The sequence below is a fragment of the Balaenoptera musculus genome, chromosome 2, assembly GCF_009873245.2.
Source record: "Balaenoptera musculus isolate JJ_BM4_2016_0621 chromosome 2, mBalMus1.pri.v3, whole genome shotgun sequence".
Lineage (NCBI taxonomy): Eukaryota > Metazoa > Chordata > Mammalia > Artiodactyla > Balaenopteridae > Balaenoptera > Balaenoptera musculus.
This window is the reverse complement of record NC_045786.1, coordinates 9,134,746-9,152,746: the sequence shown is the minus strand read 5'-3', so window position 1 is coordinate 9,152,746 and position 18,001 is coordinate 9,134,746. Positions and strand designations below refer to the sequence as shown.

The 18,001-nt window shown below is 37.5% G+C and overlaps 1 pseudogene; it reads right to left on the bottom strand.

The window, feature by feature from the left end:
• Window positions 1-341: 341 nt before the first annotated feature.
• Window positions 342-18,001, bottom strand: part of LOC118891340 — a 138,963-nt pseudogene continuing 121,303 nt past the window's right edge.

Sequence of the window (18,001 nt, the reverse complement as noted above, 5' to 3'; positions counted from 1 at the left end):
TTTAAAAAAAAATTCATTTAAAAATTAGTTGAAAAAAATACACTTAAGCACTAGAGTACCATTCTGAAGAAGAGCTTTTTATGACTTCAGTGACACATTATTTTTAAGCAGCAGCAGTCTTAAACACCTTTATATGCTTCAAAATACTGTTGACAATTTGTTTTTTAATAACTGCATTAGGTGCCACTAAAGGGACTCTTGTTCTTTGAGAGTCAGCTTCCTTGTTATTGTAGGAGATACTGCCAAGCAGGAGCATTAGAGTCGTGTCGGCAGTACTGAAATACTGCGCTACTGCAATACTGCTGGCGTCTGGAAGGGCCTCCTGATGTGTGGGGTGACAGTTACACATCTGAAGAGTCACTCCAGTCAGTCTTGGTTACTAAGCTGCTTTTCAATGTGCTGGATTCATCCTGAGGTCCTTCTCCCTTTGGCCCTTTCAGGTTAGTTGCACCCCAGGCACTTGGCAGTTAAGTAGAATTTGACTCATTCTTCACAGGTGGAGGTTCCTTCTGTTCTCTTCCATTTCTTCTCCCCAAAGATTTCTCTTCCTCTAAGGATGATATGTCCCAGTCATCATCGTCCACATCTGCACACTTTAGATCTTCTTTTTGTTCTTTTTTGATGAACGCCTCAGCAACATTAAACCCACCAACTGGCTTATTCACATTTCTGTGATTTGAAACTGTCTTTTCAACTTTTCCAGTTAATGTTTTAATGGAGGTTCCTGTGGACTTGGGAGAAATATCAGAGTCCTCAAGTTCACTTCCCTCAGTCCAGTCAGTGTCACTTTTGACGGTGCTCCTTCCAAAGCTACTCTTGTTGCTTTTAGATGACAGCACAGGAAGTAAGTCTGGTGAGGCACAGGCCTGGGTGAGGTCCTCATCATCCATCTCTTTCTCTGAACTGAAGGGAGGGGGTCACAATAGTTGAAGACTTTCTGGGAAAGTGATCTTCTGTGATATTTTTCTTAACTTTTGGAACAGATGTCCTATCAGTAAAAACAGGTCTTTGTCTAACCAACTGTCTGCTTTTGGGAGGAAGATGTATTGCTTTGGGTATTTCTCCAGTTTAAAGGGTGTCCACTTGAGAAGCACTGTCCCTGTCTGTGGACAGTAGTATGCTCTCCTCAATTTTACAGGTGACCTGACGTTCAGGGAATTCACGAAGTTGCTGAATGTTAGGTACTTGTCATTCCCGCTCATGTCTTGCTGATACTATGGTTCTTAGCACTCTATTCAAGTGGTCACTTGGAATACCACGTATATTTGCATTAATCCCCAAGATTTCCAGTTACTCCACCAAACTCTCCTCCAGGACTGTTCTTATTTCCTTAGCGAGGGAAGGGTTATTCTTCAAAGTTTTCCTTAAATGTATCTTGTCGTTATTTAATTTCTGTTCATTTGCCTTTCCTTTTTCTTCCTCTGAAAGTTCTTCTGTTGGTTCCAGTATGTGCAATGAGAATGCCTGTTCATGTGCCATTGTTAGACTTGACTTAGCATCCAAAGTCTGTGGTGCTGGGGTATTCATAGGTCCAGTTGGGGTAGTTGGCTTAGATTCAAAAGTTTGCCAGGTGAAAGGATTCCCTCTGGCCTCACTGACACTGTTTAATGGTTTCCTGGTAAACTCTTTAACCTGTTGTCTCTGAGTGATGATCAGCTCTTTCTGCTCCTGGAGCCTCTGCCCTAGCTCTTCTATCCTTTTCTTGTAGAATACATGACTTGCATTTAGATCATCTATCATTAGGCTTCGAAGTTTCTCTGTATGTGACAGGAGCCGGCTCTTCTCTTTCTTGTGTTCTTGATGAAGAGCCTGAACTCAAGCTGTCCACTTGCTTTCCTGACTATCAAGAAGTTGCATCACATTTTGGAAATCCTGGGGATGCTGAGGACATTTTTCTTTAAACTCATGTGCATCTTTTAATGTGCCTGTGCCTGACTTGATTTGCATATTGGATTTCTGGACTTCTGACAATTGATATTCTAATGCTGAATTCTTAGAAGTTACTTCTTTAAACTCCTTCATAAACATTTCCTTGACTTTTTCCATTTCATCAACTAGTTTCTCCTTTTCTTCTTTCTATCTATCGAATAACTTCAGAAATTCTTCCTCTTTTGTTTTCTGCATTTCATATTCCTTAGAGAATCTGACTGCATGGCCATGCTGTGCAGCCTCTAGCTGAGACTTGGTGAGCTCCTTCAACATGTCGGTCTCATTCTGGAGCTTGTCAGTCTGTACTCTTGTCTTATACTCTGCAAGATGAGAATCTGCAGGGTGGCAGCACTGAATATGACTTTGAAGAAGACCTTGGTTCATAAAGACCTTGTCACAAAAACGGCACTGGTAATAGCTGGCTTTGGCCTCAATCATCAGCTGCTGGGTGGAAATCAACTTTTTCCTGCGTTTACACTCTTCCTTGAATAACTTGATCTCACTGGCCCGCTTGGTGAGGAGTTTCTTGCTCTGCTCGCACTAGCCCAGGCCCAGGTGCAGCCACTCCTCCAGGTTGTGCAGCTGCGAGGTGAGGAACTCCTGCGAGTGTGAGTCGAGTATAAGTCTCTTATACTTTTTATAAGAGACTCACTTAAGAACATATATAGATTGAAAGTTAAATGATGGATAATAACATGTAAACTATAAGAAAATTAATGTGACATAAAGGAAAATTAAAATTAAAACCACAGTGAGACATGACTATCCATTAGAATGGTTAAAATTAAAAAGATGGACAAAACTATGTGTTGTCAAGAATATGGAGCAACCAAACTCTCATATACTGGTTGTGGGAATGCAGACTGCTACACGCTCATTCAAAAACTGCTTGACAGATATTATAACTAAACATATTGAAGAAAAACTCATGCATATGCTGTAAGTAAATAAATAAAAAGTACCTGTACTAAGTGGTTCATAGCAAATGAGGCATCACCTCACACCAGTCAGAATGGCTATCATCAAAAAGTCTACAAATAATAAATGCAGGGCAGCATGTGGAGAAAAGAGAACCCTCCTACACTGCTGGTGGGAATGTAAATTGGTGCAGCCACTATGGAAAACAGTATGGTGGTTCCTTGAAAAACTGAAAATAGAGCTACCATGTGATCCAGCAATATCACTCCTTGGTATATATCCAGAAACTATGAAAACTCTAGTTTCGAAAGATACATGGACCCCAGTGTTCATAGCAGCATTGTTTACAATAATGAAGACATGGAAGCAACCCAAGTGCACTCCAACAGACAATGGTCTTAAGAAGATTGTATGTGTATATACACACAATGGAACATTACTCATCCATAAAAAAAAATGAAATATTGCCATTTTCAGCAACATGGATGGACCTAGAGAATATTATGCTGAGTGAAATAAGTCTTACAGAGAAAAACAAATACTGTTTGACATCACTTATATATGGAATCTAAAATATAATACAAATGAACCTATATACAAAACAAACAGACTCACAGACATAGAAAACAAACTTATGATTGCCAAAGGGGAAAGGAATGAGGGGGGAGGGACAAATTAGAAGTATGGGATTAACAGATACAAACTACTATGCATAAAATAGACAAGCAATAAGGATTTACTGTATAGTACAGGGAATTACACCCAATATCTTGTACTAACCTATAATGGAATATAATCTGCAAAAAATGAAAAACAAAACTGAATCATTATGCTGTACACCTGAAACTAAAGCAATATTGTAAATCAACCATACTTCAATAAAAAAATTTATTATTTCTAAGTTCACCATACAATCTTTATTTCTTCTCTTCCAATATTTCCTACATTTTTCTGTAATTAACTTTTCTGAAGCATAAATACCTGATTATGTCTCTTGTCTACTCAGAAATCTCTAGAATCTCTTCATGGCCTAAAAAGAAAATTATGATGCTTGGCACGTTGTAGATACCAATTACCAGTCCACATGCACATGCTTCTCCTTCACCCCCAGTCTTCTCTTCCATGTTCACACCAGTTCTCAGTGTCACAGTCACATGGAATTCATTGTTTCATGAGCATAGCCATACTTTTTAACTTGCATTTATTTAAACCATCTGACGACATGGAATTCCTATCCCTACCTGAAACTTAGCTCAGAAAATTCAGTGCTATGCCTTCCATAAACATGTCTTCAAACACTTTTGAAATTAATTAGCATCTCCCGTTATCTCACAGCCTTTGCTGTATATGTAGTAATCTAGCACTCACCTTGTGTGGAGTGATCTCGTGTTCACCTTGCTCTGCTTTTTCTTTTTCTTTTTTTTTGGGGGGGGTGGTTAGTTAATGACTTCTCTCTCTCCTATTATAAAACAATATATATATATTTTAACATCTTTATTGGAGTATAATTGCTTTACAATGGTGTGTTAGTTTCTTCTTTACAACAAAGTGAATCAGCTGTACATATACATGTATCCCCATATCTCATCCCTCTTGCATCTCCTTCCCTCCCACACTCCCTATCCCACCCCTCTAGGTGGTCACAAAGCACTGAGCAGATCTCCCTGTGCTATGCGGCTGCTTCCCACTAGCTATCGGTTTTCCGTTTCGTACTGTATATATGTCCGTGCCACTCTCTCACTTTGTCCCAGCTTACCCTTCCCCTCCCCATGTCCTCAGTCCATTCTCTAGTAGTTCTGCGTCTTTATTCCCATCCTGCCTCTAGGTTCTTCATGACCTTTTTTTTTTTTTTTTAGATTCCATATATATGTGTTAGCATACGGTATTTGTTTTTCTCTTTCTGACTTATTTCACTCGTAGGACAGACTCTAGGTCCATCCACCTCACTACAAATAACTCAATTTCATTTCTTTTTGAGGCTTAGTAATATTCCATTGTATATATGTGCCAAATCTTTATCCATTCATCTGTCGATAGACACTTAGGTTGCTTGCATGTACTGGCTATTGTAAATAGAGTTGCAATGAACATTGTGGTACATGACTATTTTTTTTTTAATGCTAAGTTATTTATTTCTTTTTGGCTGTGTTGGGTCTTCGTTTCTGTGCGAGGGCTTTCTCCACTTGCGGTGAGCAGGGGCCACTCTTCATCGCGGTGTGTGGGCCTCTCACTGTCACAGCCTTTCCTGTTGCAGAGCACAGGCTCCAGACGCGCAGGCTCAGTAGTTGTGGCTCACGGGCTTAGTTGCTCTGTGGCATGTGGGATCTTCCCAGACCAGGGCTCAAACCCATGTCCCCTGCATTGGCAGGCAGATTCTTAACCACTGCGCCACCAGGGAAGCCCCATGACTGTTTTTGAATTATGGTTTTCTCATGGTGTATAACCAGTAGTGGGATTGCTGGGTCGTATGGTAGTTCTATTTTTAGTTTTTTAAGGCACCTCCATACTGTTCTCCATAGTGGCTGTATCAATTTACATTCCCACCAACACTGCAAGAGGGTTCCCTTTTCTCCACACCCTCTCCAGCATTTACTGTTTGTAGATTTTTTGATGATGGCCATTCTGACTGGTGTGAGGTGATACCTCATTGTAGTTTTGATTTGCATTTCTCGAATGATTAGTGATGTTCAGCATCCTTTCATGTGTTTGTTGACAATCTGTATATCTTCTTTGGAGAAATGTCTGTTTAGGTCTTCTGCCCATTTTTGGATGGGGTTGTTTGTTTTTTTGATATTGAGCTGCATGAACTGCTTGTCAATTTTGGAGATTAATCCTTTGTCAGTTGCTTCATTTGCAAATATTTTCTCCCATTCTGAGGGTTGTCTTTTCGTCTTGTTTATGGTTTCCTTTGCTGTGCAAAAGCTTTTAACTTTCATTAGGTCCCATTTGTTTATTTTTGTTTTTATTTCCATTTCTCTAGGAGGTGGGTCCAAAAGGATCTTGCTGTGATTTTTGTCATAGAGTGCCCTGCCTATGTTTTCCTCTAAGAGTTTGATAGTGTCTGGCCTTAACATTTAGGTCTTTAATCCATTTTGAGTTTATTTTTGTGTATGGTGTTAGGGAGTGTTCTAATTTCATTCTTTTACATGTAGCTCTCCAGTTTTCCCAGCACCACTTATTGAAGAGGCTGTCTTTTCTCCATTGTATATTCTTGCCTCCTTTATCAAAGATAAGGTGACCATATGTACGTGGGTTTATCTCTGGGCTTTCTATCCTGTTCCATTGATCTATATTTCTGTTTTTGTGCCAGTACCATACTGTCTTGATTACTGTAGCTTTGTAGTATAGTCTGAAGTCCAGGAGCCTCATTCTTCCAGCTACGTTTTTCTTTCTCAAGATTGCTTTGGCTATTCGGGGTCTTTTGTGTTTCCATACAAATTGTGAAATTTTTTTGTTCTAGTTCTGTGAAAAATGCCATTGGTAGTTTGATAGGGATTGCATTGAATCTGTAGATTGCTTTGGGTAGTAGAGTCATTTTCACAATGTTGATTCTTCCAATCCAAGAACATGGTATGTCTCTCCATCTGTTTGTATCATCTTTAATTTGTTTCACCAGTGTCTTATAGTTTTCTGCATACAGGTCTTTTGTCTCCCTAGGTAGGTTTATTCCTAGGTATTTTATTCTTTTTGTTGCAATGGTAAATGAGAGTGTTTCCTTAATTTCACTTTCAGATTTTTCATCATTAGTGTATAGGATGGAAGGTTGTGCTTTTCTAAGAATTTGTCCATTTCTTCCAGGTTGTCCATTTTATGGGTATATAGTTGCCTGTAGTAATCTCTCATGATCTTTTGTATTTGTGCAGCGTCAGTTGTTACTTCTTTTTCCTTTCTAATTCTATTGATTTGAGTCTTCTTTTTTTCTTGATGAGTCTGGCTAATGGTTTATCAATTTTGTTTATCTTCTCAAAGAACCAGCTTTTAGTTTTATTGATCTTTGCTCTTGTTTCCTTCATTTCTTTTTCATTTATTTCTGATCTTTATGATTTCTTTCTTTCTGCTAACTTTGGGGTTTTTTTTGTTCTTCTCTCGCTAATTGCTTTAGGTGTAAGGTTAGGTTGTTAATCTGAGATATTTCTTGTTTCTTGAGGTAGGATTGTATTGCTATCAACTTCCCTCTTAGAACTGCTTTTGCGGCATCCCATAGGTTTTGGGTCATCATGTTTTCATTGTCACTTGTTTCTAGGTATTTTTTGATTTCCTCTTTGATTTCTTCAGTAATCTCTTGGTTATTAAGTAGTGTATTGTTTAGCCTCCTTGTGTTTGTATTTTTTACAGATTTTTTCTTGTAATTGATATCTAGTCTGATAGCACTGTGATCAGAAAAGATACTTGATACGATTTCAATTTTCTTAAATTTACCAAGGCTTGATTTGTAACCTAAGATATGATCTATCCTGGAGAATGTTCCATGAGCACTTGAGAAGAAAGTGTGTTCTGTTGTTTTTGGATGTAATGTCCTATAGATATCAATTAAGTCCATCTTGTTTAATGTATCATTTCAAGCTTGTGTTTCCTTATTTATTTTCATTGTGGATGATCTGTCCATTGGTGAAAGTGGGGTGTTAAAGTCCCCTACTATGATTGTGTTACTGTCGATTTCCCCTTTTATGGCTGTTAGTATTTGCCTTATGTATTGAGGTGCTTCCATCTTGCATGCATAGATATTTACAATTGTTATATCTTCTTCTTGGATTGATCCCTTGATCATTACGTAGTGTCCTTCTTTGCCTCTTGTAATGGTCTTTATTTTAAAGTCGATTTTGTCTGATAGGAGAATTGCTACTCCAGCTTTCTTTTCATTTCCATTTGCATGGAATATCTTTTTGATCCCCTCACTTTCAGTCTGTATGTGTCCCTAGGTCTGAAGTAGGACTCCTGTAGACAGCATATATATGGGTCTTGTTTTTCTCTCCATTCAGCCAGTCTATGTCTTTTGGTTGGAGCATTTAGTCTATTTACATTTAAGGTAATTATCGATATGTATGTTCCTATTACCATTTTCTTAATTGTTTTGGGTTTGTTATTGTAGGTCTTTCCTTCTCTTGTGTTTCCTGCCTAAAGAAGTTCCTTTAGCATTCGTTGTAAAGCTGGTTTGGTGGTGCTGAATTCTCTTAGCTTTTGCTCGTCTGTAAAGGTTTTAATTTCTCCATTGCATCTGAATGAGATCCTTGCTGGGTAGAGTAATCTTGGTTGTACGTTTTCCCCTTTCATCACTTTAAATATGTCCTGCCACTCCCTTCTGGCTTGCAGAGTTTCTCCTGAAAGATCAGCTTTTAACCTTATGGGGATTCCCTTGTATGTTATTTGTTGTTTTTCTCTTGCTGCTTTTAATATTTTTTCTTTGTATTTAATTTTTGATAGTTTGATTAATATGTGTCTTGGCCTGTTTCTCTTTGGATTTTTCCTGTATGGGACTCTCTCTGCTTCCTGGACTTGATTAACTATTTCCTTTCCCATATTAGGGAACTTTTCAACTATAATCTCTTCAAATATTTTCTCAGTCCCTTTCTTTTTCTCTTCTTCTTCTGAGACCCCTATAATTCGAATGTTGGTGCAGTTAATGTTGTCCCAGAGGTCTCTGAGACTGTCCTCAATTCTTTTCATTCTTTTTTCTTTATTCTGCTCTGTGGTAGTTATTTCCAATATTTTATCTTCCAGGTCACTTATCTGTTCTTCTGCCTCAGTTATTCTGCTACTGATTCCTTCTAGAGAATTTTTAATTTCATTTATTGTGTTGTTCATCATTGTTTGTTTGCTCTTTAGTTCTTCTATTTCCCTGTTAAACGTTTCTTGTATTTTCTCCATTCTATTTCCACGATTTTGGGTATCTTTACTATCATTATTCTGAATTCTTTTTCAGGTAGACTACCTATTTCCTCTTCATTTACTTGGTCTGGTGGGTTTTTACCTTCTCCTTCATCTGCTATGTCTTTCTCTGTTTTCTCATTTTGCTTAACTTACTGTGTTTGGGGTCTCCTTTTCACAGGCTACAGGTTCGTAGTTCCCGTTGTATTTGGTGTCTGCCCCCAGTGGGTAAGGTTGGTTCAGTGGGTTGTGTAGGCTTCCTGGTGGAGGGGACTAGTGCCTGTGTTCTGGTGGATGAGGCTGGATCTTGTCTTTCTGGTGGGCAGGTCCACGTCTGGTGGTGTGTTCTGGGGTGTCTGTGGCCTTATTATGATTTTAGGCAGCCTCTCTGCTAATGGGTGTGGTTGTGTTCCTGTCTTGCTAGTTGTTTGGCATAGGGTGTCCAGCACTGTAGCTTGCTGGTCCTTGGTGGAGCTGGGTCTTGGCGTTGAGATGGAGATCTCTGGGAGATTTTCACCGTTTGATATTATGTGGAGCTGGGAGGTCTCTTGTGGAGCAATGTCCTGAACTCGGCTCTCCCACCGCAGAGGCACATGCCTGGTGCCCGACCAGAGCACCATGTCCCTGTCATCCACATGGCTCAGAATAAAAGGGAGAAAAAAAGAAAGAAAGAATGAAAGAAAGAACGAAAGAAAGAAAGAGAAAGAGAGAAAGAAAGAAAGAAAGAAACGGAGAGAGGGAGGGAGGGAGAGAGGGAGGAAGGAAAGAAGGGAGAGAAGAAAAGAAAGTTATTAAAATAAAAAAATTATTAAAAATTTTTTTAAAAATTTAAGTAATCAAAAAAAGAAGAAAGAAAGAAGAGAGCAACCAAACCAAAAAACAAGTCCACCAATGATAACAAGCACTAAAATGTATACTAAAAACAAAAACAAAAACAAAAAACCTACAGACAGTACCCTAGGGCAAATGGTAAAAGCAAAGCTATACAGACAAAATCACACACAGAAACATACACATAAACACTCACAAAAAGAGAAAAAGGGGAAAAATATATATATATCATTGCTCCCAAAGTCCACCTCCTCAATTTGGGATGATTCGGTGTCTATTCAGGTATTCCACAGATGCAGGGTACATCAAGTGGATGGTGGAGATGTAATCCGCTACTCCTGAGGCTGCTGGGAGAGATTTCCCTTTCTCTTATTTGTTCACAGAGCTCCCGGGGTTCAGCTTTGGACTTGGCCCTGCCTCTGCTTGTAGGTAGCCTGAGGGTGTCTGTTCTCCTCTCAGACAGGACGGGGTTAAAGGAGCAGCTGCTTCGGGGGCTCTAGCTCACTCAGGCCGGGGGGAGGGAGGGGTACGGATGCGGGGCGAGCCTGCGGCGGCAGAGACCGGCGTGACGTTGCACCAGCCTGAGGCGCACAATGTGTTCTCCCGGGGAAGTTGTCCCTGGATCTCGGGACCCTGGCAGTGGCGGGCTGCACAGGCTCCCGGGAGGGGCGGTGTGGAGAGTGACCTGTGCTCGCACACAGGCTTCTTGGTGGCGGCAGCAGCAGCCTTAGCGTTTCATGCCCTTCTCTGTGGTCCGCGCTGGTAGCCACGGCTCGTACCCGTCTCTGGAGCTCGTTTAGGTGGTGCTCTGAATTCCCTCTCCTAACGCACCCCGAAACAATGGTTTCTTGCCTCTTAGGCAGCTCCAGACTTTTTCCCGGACTCCCTCCCGGGTAGCTGTGGCGCACTAGCCCCTTCAGGCTGTGTTCACGCAGCCAACCCCAGTCCTCTCCCTAGGATCCGACCTCCGAAGCCCGAGCCTCAGCTCCCAGCCCCCAGCCCCCACCCGCCCCAGCGGGTGAGAAGACAAACCTCTCGGCCTGGTGAGTGCTGGTCAGCAGTGATTCTCTGTGCGTGAATCTCTCCACTTTGCCCTCCGCACCCCTGTTGCTGCGCTCTCCTCTGTGGCTCCGAAGCTTCCCTCCTCTGCCACCCGCAGTCTCTGCCCGCGAAGGGGCTTCCTAGTGTGTGGAGACCTTTCCTCCTTCACAGCTCCCTCCCACTGGCGCACGTCCCGTCCCTATTCTTTTGTCTCTGTTTTTTCTTTTTTCTTTTGCCCTACCCAGGTACGTGGGGAGTTTCTTGCCTTTTGGGAGGTCTGAGTTCTTCTGCCAGCATTCGGTAGGTGTTCTGTAGGGGTTGTTCTACATGTAGATGTATTTCTTATGTATTTGTGGGGAGGAAGGTGATCTCCACGTCTTACTCTTCTGCCATCTTGAAGCTCCTCCCCAATATTGTCTTTTTAATGTTGATATTCCCTGCTGTTTCAGAGTACTGTGCACATATTTGTAAATTAACTTTGAATTGAATTAATCTTATTGGTGAATTCACCTATCAATTATCCTTTTCAAGTATTTTCCTTTAGAAATGTCCTTGCCTTGATATATTCTAATTTCTAAAAGAAAATTGAATTTAATTTTGACCATAACATTTTTCAAAACAAAATAATGGAAAGTACCATGAAATTTTAATGCTAGTTCTGAATAACACTTTAAATGGTACATCAAATGTAAAAAAATGAAACTCAATTCCCCTGAAAGCCAGAGGAAGAAAATAAATCCTTGATAATGCTATAACTAAAAACAGAGGAAATTAATACAATGTACAATTTTAATCCCAAGATTACCATTTTTTTCCTTGGCTTTGGGACAAAATGAACACATTTATAAACTTGCTTCTTGTTTTTCCTCATATTGACCTTACGCATAGCATACTGTGCAACTGAAACAACAAAGGAGCAAAATGATACTTGAAAAATCCAGCACTTTCTTGCAACAATTCCTTAGGTGAATTTTAAATTGAAATGGCACCATTCTTTAATCACTAGGAAAGATCCTGAGTGTGCCAGTATTCCTTTCAGTTCAGATAAACATTGATAAGATCAAAGCTGGCTCTAAGTTATCTGCCTTTACCGTGCCTTGACTGAATCTCAGAGTGAAATCATGCAGTTTTTCTTTATTTTGGTTAAGCCTTTGATCTTTTTAAAATACAGGCATGTCTGGCTAAGAAAATAGCTATAGAAGGCAAAGAGACATGCAAAAGAAAATGTTAACCACCAGTTGTGTTGTTAAATGGGTTCAAGTTTAGGGTTTTGACAAGTATTTGAGGTAAACATGAATTCAGCTTATTTCCTGTGGAGCATATAGGTCTCCAGGCATTTATTTTGGGTGAAGTAAATACCTAAATCTCTCTAAATTTTTAAAAGACCTCAGTAATGTAAGTAAATGGTGTTCTTTTTAGTTTGGATTTCTGCATGTGATTCTATGTGGAATCTTAGGAAAGAAGGAGTAAAATAATAAAATTAAAGGCTATTTAAATAACAGTTCAGTGTGTATCTTAGGCATAAACATAATATTCTGCTTTTTAAAAAGGTGTAAGTTAGTATTCTTTTTTCTTTAGTTACTAATAATCATTTCTATTTTCACTTAATTTACTCCCAGTCCCATATATTATGTTTGGAGCTAGAGTTTGGGTTGAAGGAGAGGAGAGCAAATCAATTTACAATATGGTTTTAATCAATAAATATATTACTCAGAAGTGTGGCCTTTAACTATTGGTTAAAAAACCCATACCAAGCAAGATGATTAACAACTTTTTATACAAACAAGTGCCTTACAATACTCAAACATTTAGAGTGCACTAAAACCATCTTCAGAATTATAGGCAATCAGCATATCATGAGTTCACTTTTCCAAAGAGGTAGAAGTTACTCCTTTTACCATGGATCTGTCTTTTTTAACTACCAGATGAAATAGCTGTGTATAACTCAACCACCTGCAAATTTGATGCTTTAGTCTAGTCTCTTTATTTGCTTTTGTGTTATGTTTACTGTCCCCCTTATATCAATCAGTAGTTCTATTCTTTATATATCTCTCTTCCTTAAAAACTATGCTTTCATTTAAATGGAAAACATATTTTTAAGGGAGACATTTACTCATGCCTAGACTTGTGGGGGTTTTTTTGTTTTCTTTTTGTTTTTTTTTTTTCCTCAATTGCTGATCAGCCCCAAGGAAATGAATGTTGCTCTACTTGTGATGCTGTTCTTTTGGTTGGATGTCTGCGGTTTATTACAGCTGGGGATTTTATAGGTGTCCACACTAAGCCTTTTCCTTGAGCAGAGATTACTTTGCCCAGTGCTTTGCTCGCAGAAATATATTTTAGAAATCAAGACAATATCTCAATATCTCTCTGGTTAATTCTGATTTGTTTCCACTGTTCACAAAGAGTGATTCTAAGCTTTTCTCATGATCTGAAAGCTTTAAATCATTTCATGAAACCCTACTGCAAATACCACCACAAAACACCTACAGAGGCATAATTGGATATTTCACATTGCACTATTTTTGCTTTTAAACCTCCTTGAGATCAATCAAGTTATCTTTCATAGTAGAGATAAACTCAGAATAAAAAAGTGGGCTTAGTTATGTACCTCGAGAGAAGAGTGAAGAAAGAACGGACAGATATTCTCTGTCAGTAATGATTATTTTGTTGTTTGTTTTTTAAAATCTGTCTACTGCCCCAACCCACCAATGGACAGTGGTCATCTGATCGTAACAGCGCTGTGTGATAGTTCAAATCCCATAAATCCTCTTTATAACACGAGAAGAAATTAGGGCATTCTGCAGTTAATAGAATGTGAATATTTACACAGCTCAAGTATAATTTTCCAAAATCTTAATAATAGAACGCTCATACAAATACATGAACCTGTGTCAAAATTAGTTTTACCCATTCATAAAGGAACCGGTGAGATGGGAAAACTGGTTAGAAAAATTCTGTAGACTTTTTTTTTCAAAAACAAGAATTTTAGAATAAGATAGCTAGATTAGAGTCATAACTGGTTACTATCTTTCAAAAAAATGGTGCTGGGAAAACAGGCATCCACATGTGAAGAATAAAGTCAGACTGTTACCTTACACCATACACAAGAATTAATTCAAAATGCGTCAAAGGCTAAAATTTGAGAGCTAAAACTATAAAACTTTTAGAAGAAAAATCTTCCTAACCTTGGATTTGACAATGATTTTTTGGATATGACACTAAAGACACAGGAAACAAAGGAAAAAATAAATTGCACTTCATCAAGATTAAAATTTTTCGTGCATCAAAGGACACTGTCAAGAGAATGAAAAGACAACTCACAGAAGGGGAGAAAATATTTGCAAATCGTATATATATATATATATATATATATATATATATGAGATTATGTCTAGAATATGTAAAGAACTCTTACAACCCAACACATAAAACAACTCAATTAAAAAATGGGCAAAGGACTTGAATAGACATTTCTCCAAAGAAATACACAAATGGCCACTAAGTGCATGAGAAGATGCTCAATGTCACTAGCCCTTAGAGAAATGCAAATCAAAACGGAGAGATACAACTTCACACCCTTCAGCATAGCTCTTATCCAAAAAAACAAAAAAACAAGGAAAAAGAACAGTAACCCAGAAAATAACTAGTGTTGGTGGAGGATGTGGTGTAATTGGAACACTTGTGCTTTGCTTACAGGAATTTGAAATGGTATACCTGGTATAGAAAACAGTTTGGTGGTCCCTGAAATAGTTTAATGTAGAATTACTGTATGATTCAGCAATTTCATGCCTAGGTATATACCCCAAAGCACTGAAAATAGAGACAAATACTGAACACCAATATTCTCAGCAGCATTATTCATAATAGCCAAAAGGAAGAAGGACTCAAATGCCTCTCAACAGATGAATGGATAACCAAAATGTTTATCCATATAATAGAATATAATTCCACCTTATAAAGGAATGATACTCCGATACATGCTACAACATGGATGAAACTTGAAAACATGCTCAGTGAAATTACCCAGACACAAAAGAACAAAGTAATATGATATACTTATAATAGGCAAAATCATAGCGATAGAAATTAGAGTAGATGTTCTCAGGATCTGTGGGGGATAGTATATTATTGTTTAATGGGTACAGAGTTCCTGTTTGGGATGATGGAAAAGTTCTGAAAATGGATAAGGGTGATGGTTGTACAATATTGTGAATGTACTTAATGCCACTGAATTGTCAACTTAAAATGGTAAAAATGATAAATTTTATGTATATTTTACCACACACACACGCACACAAGAAAAAAAAAAAACCCTTCCCAATTGCACTGTGTCTGTGGTGACTGAATATAAATGCTAAACTTTATTAGGAAAAAGGGAATGGAAAGTTGATATAATGCAGTAACTCTCAGTAATACGTATGTTGAAATGTATTCAGGGCAACTTTTCTGAATGTCAACCAGCTGCTATCAGTTTGAAAAAAACTGATCAATATCCCCCAGGGTGATAACCTCAGGCGTTGTCTTTTCCTATGAGTGAGAAACCTGCACACTAACATATATCAATAATTTCTTAATATGTAGTGTGGAATCAAACAGTACATAGTAAAGTCAAAAAAGAATTAAGTAATCCTTTGGTTGCTCTGTTAAATATTACCCCAATATAACACTGAAAATACATATCTCATTTCAAAGTTTTGGTTAATTTTCCTTAAAAGTCTTCTATCACAAAATTATTTTAGTTAATACTAATTTGTAACTAAGTCCTCTTGCCAGTTCCTTATTTTGATCATCAAAATATCAAAACGTTACTCTTGGTCAAAAAAAAAATGGTCTTACTATGGTAGGCCTTGATTATTTACTTGGGTATAGAAAGAGGTTGTCAAACTTGCGGGTCAAGCCTTCCCTCCTCAAGGTTCTCAAGTATACTAAGAATTCATGGCTTTCTAGAAGTGACTTCCTTGTCCCTTTGAGGCTGGAACCATAGAACAGGTCCTTCCTGGAAGGACCTGGTAGGCATTGGATCAGCATTTAAAGTGCAATCCTTGTCCGTTAATGGTGAGTTTTCATATCTGATAAAGGAGATGTGTAGGCTTGGATGTCCAGTTAAATCACAGGAGAAAAAGGACGCATTCTTAATGAAACTATGCAAATAATATGTTGCCATTAAAAGGAAGGAGGTGCTATAAAAAATATTGTTTTGAATTCTCAAAGAACACTGAAAATCAGATACCATTTAAATAATGCACTTCAGTTCTTATAACACACAGTCTACTAAATTTAGGATCAGAGATAAATTAGGAAAAGGAAAGGGCCCTGTCATATATCCATCAGAAAAAAAAACACTGAAACCACATCGCTATTATAAACAATTGCTATCCACACATAACTTCCCTCATGAATTCTTTCAGTCCTCTGCTTTCATAAAGTCATCTGCTTCTGAACCAAAAAGAGAAACCCTTGAAATAAAAAAGGTTAGAAATAACTAGTATGGTCACTATTTTATAGCAGAACGTTCAAACAAGTGTTAGAGGGAAGCAAAAACCACCTAGAGATGAGACTACATGGCTGTGGTTAGTTTACTACAGTAACAAGAATATGACAATAGAGGAGAGTAAAGTTCTGCATTAGTGTGCAGTACTTCATTACTTTATAAAGATTTCATCAATGTTTCACCTGAGGGCATGAACATATCATGGCCTTGACAGTCTCCAATCTATTAGATAATATATACAGTCTCTGAAACGTTTATGTCAATAGTACTTTACCTCTGTAAAATTAACCAGGAAGGCTGAGCTTTTTAGATTTGACAACTGTCTTCATGCAACTCATAAAGATGTGTGAAGCTAGTGAAAAAATATGCCAAACAAGTCTAGCTTCTTTTAGCATCACTTTTTATAGGGTGAAAATCTTTATGATTTTTCCAGGAGTCCTCTAGAAATCTAAAAGATACTTTTTTTGTCCTAAAACACACCCTAAAAAATTGTTTTTCTGAATTCTATATATAATTTTGGGTAGGCAAAAATAAAAAATGTTATCAGAGGATATTTAGTCACCTGATTAAGACAGGAGGTAAATGCTGAGAATGAATGGGAGCTGAGCTATCTAATGCTCAAAGTGATAAGACAGCATGTAAACTAAACAGAAGATGTTGGAATTGTAAGGAAGTTTATCCCCTTCAAAGTGAGAAATTTGGGCTGTTACAAGCATGTTAAAATATCATATTTCCTATAGGAAGATTCCCAAATGGTAAATAATGATCTTTTATTACTTCTTACAGCAGAATGAATATTACCAGATTAATTTGTCATTTTAACAAATAAAGGGAAAAATCTAAATTTTAGTCTTGCTTTAATATAACATTTGGCACCAGAGAATTCAAAATGTTTTCATAAATAAAGCCATTTTAGCCACATTATAACACATATCATTTTGTCTTTTACACTCGTCATTTGCTGCTATTATAATCAAAGGAGAATAAATATCATTTCCTCAAACCTTCTACAACTTGCTATAAACATTCAAGTTTTTTCCTTCGCTATGCTGTTTCATATTTTGAATCCTTACAAAGCCACTTTATCTTTTGAAAGCAAAAATACATCCTATTCCCTTGAATACAATTATTTGCCATAAATATTCTAGTATAATTGTAACTACTCCTATTATAACTTTTAAACAAAATATCTGTCCTTCACAGAGAGAACAGGGAGGTAGAGAGTTAAGAAGCCTGTCATACTTACTGCATACCAGTGATGAAGTAATCCCCTAAAGCTATCTACATACCTTTTATAACTTCAGAAATAATATAATTGTGTCACTCTGCAATTATAGCAAGGTTTTGGTGTTATATCTTCAAAATTTTTATGTTAATTAACTCAAGTATTCATTCAAATTTTTAAATTAAGCATTTTGGAAATTATGTTTAAGCTAATACTTTTCAAAACATAATGACTGCTGATATGAAAATTGGCAGAATATAATTAAATTGAACAAAGTTTTATATCTTTCTGTGTCTCATTATCTTAAACATGTGGAGTAATATTAAATTACCTAATCATTAAACAGAATATGAGGTTAAGAAAGGTCAAGTTAACTATTATCTTAATGAAGAACTAAACTCAAATCTTATATATTTAAAAGGACAAAATTGTATTATTGCCCAACCTGATAAAACCAGAGGACCCATATTTAGCTTTTCTTTTTAAACCAAAATTATAAGCCATTCTTACTAGTCCAAGGAATCACCTTGATCCTATAAATTCAGATTGAGTTAGCAATTTCTTTGAGAAGCCTTTTTTTTTAAATAGGAAAATTATGTCTCAATTTTCTGGTAGCTACGAAAGAATATTATATGTATATAGCTGCTCCTTAATCTCTATAAATTAATCAGAACAGGTTCTTTCAGCGTAAGAGACATTAT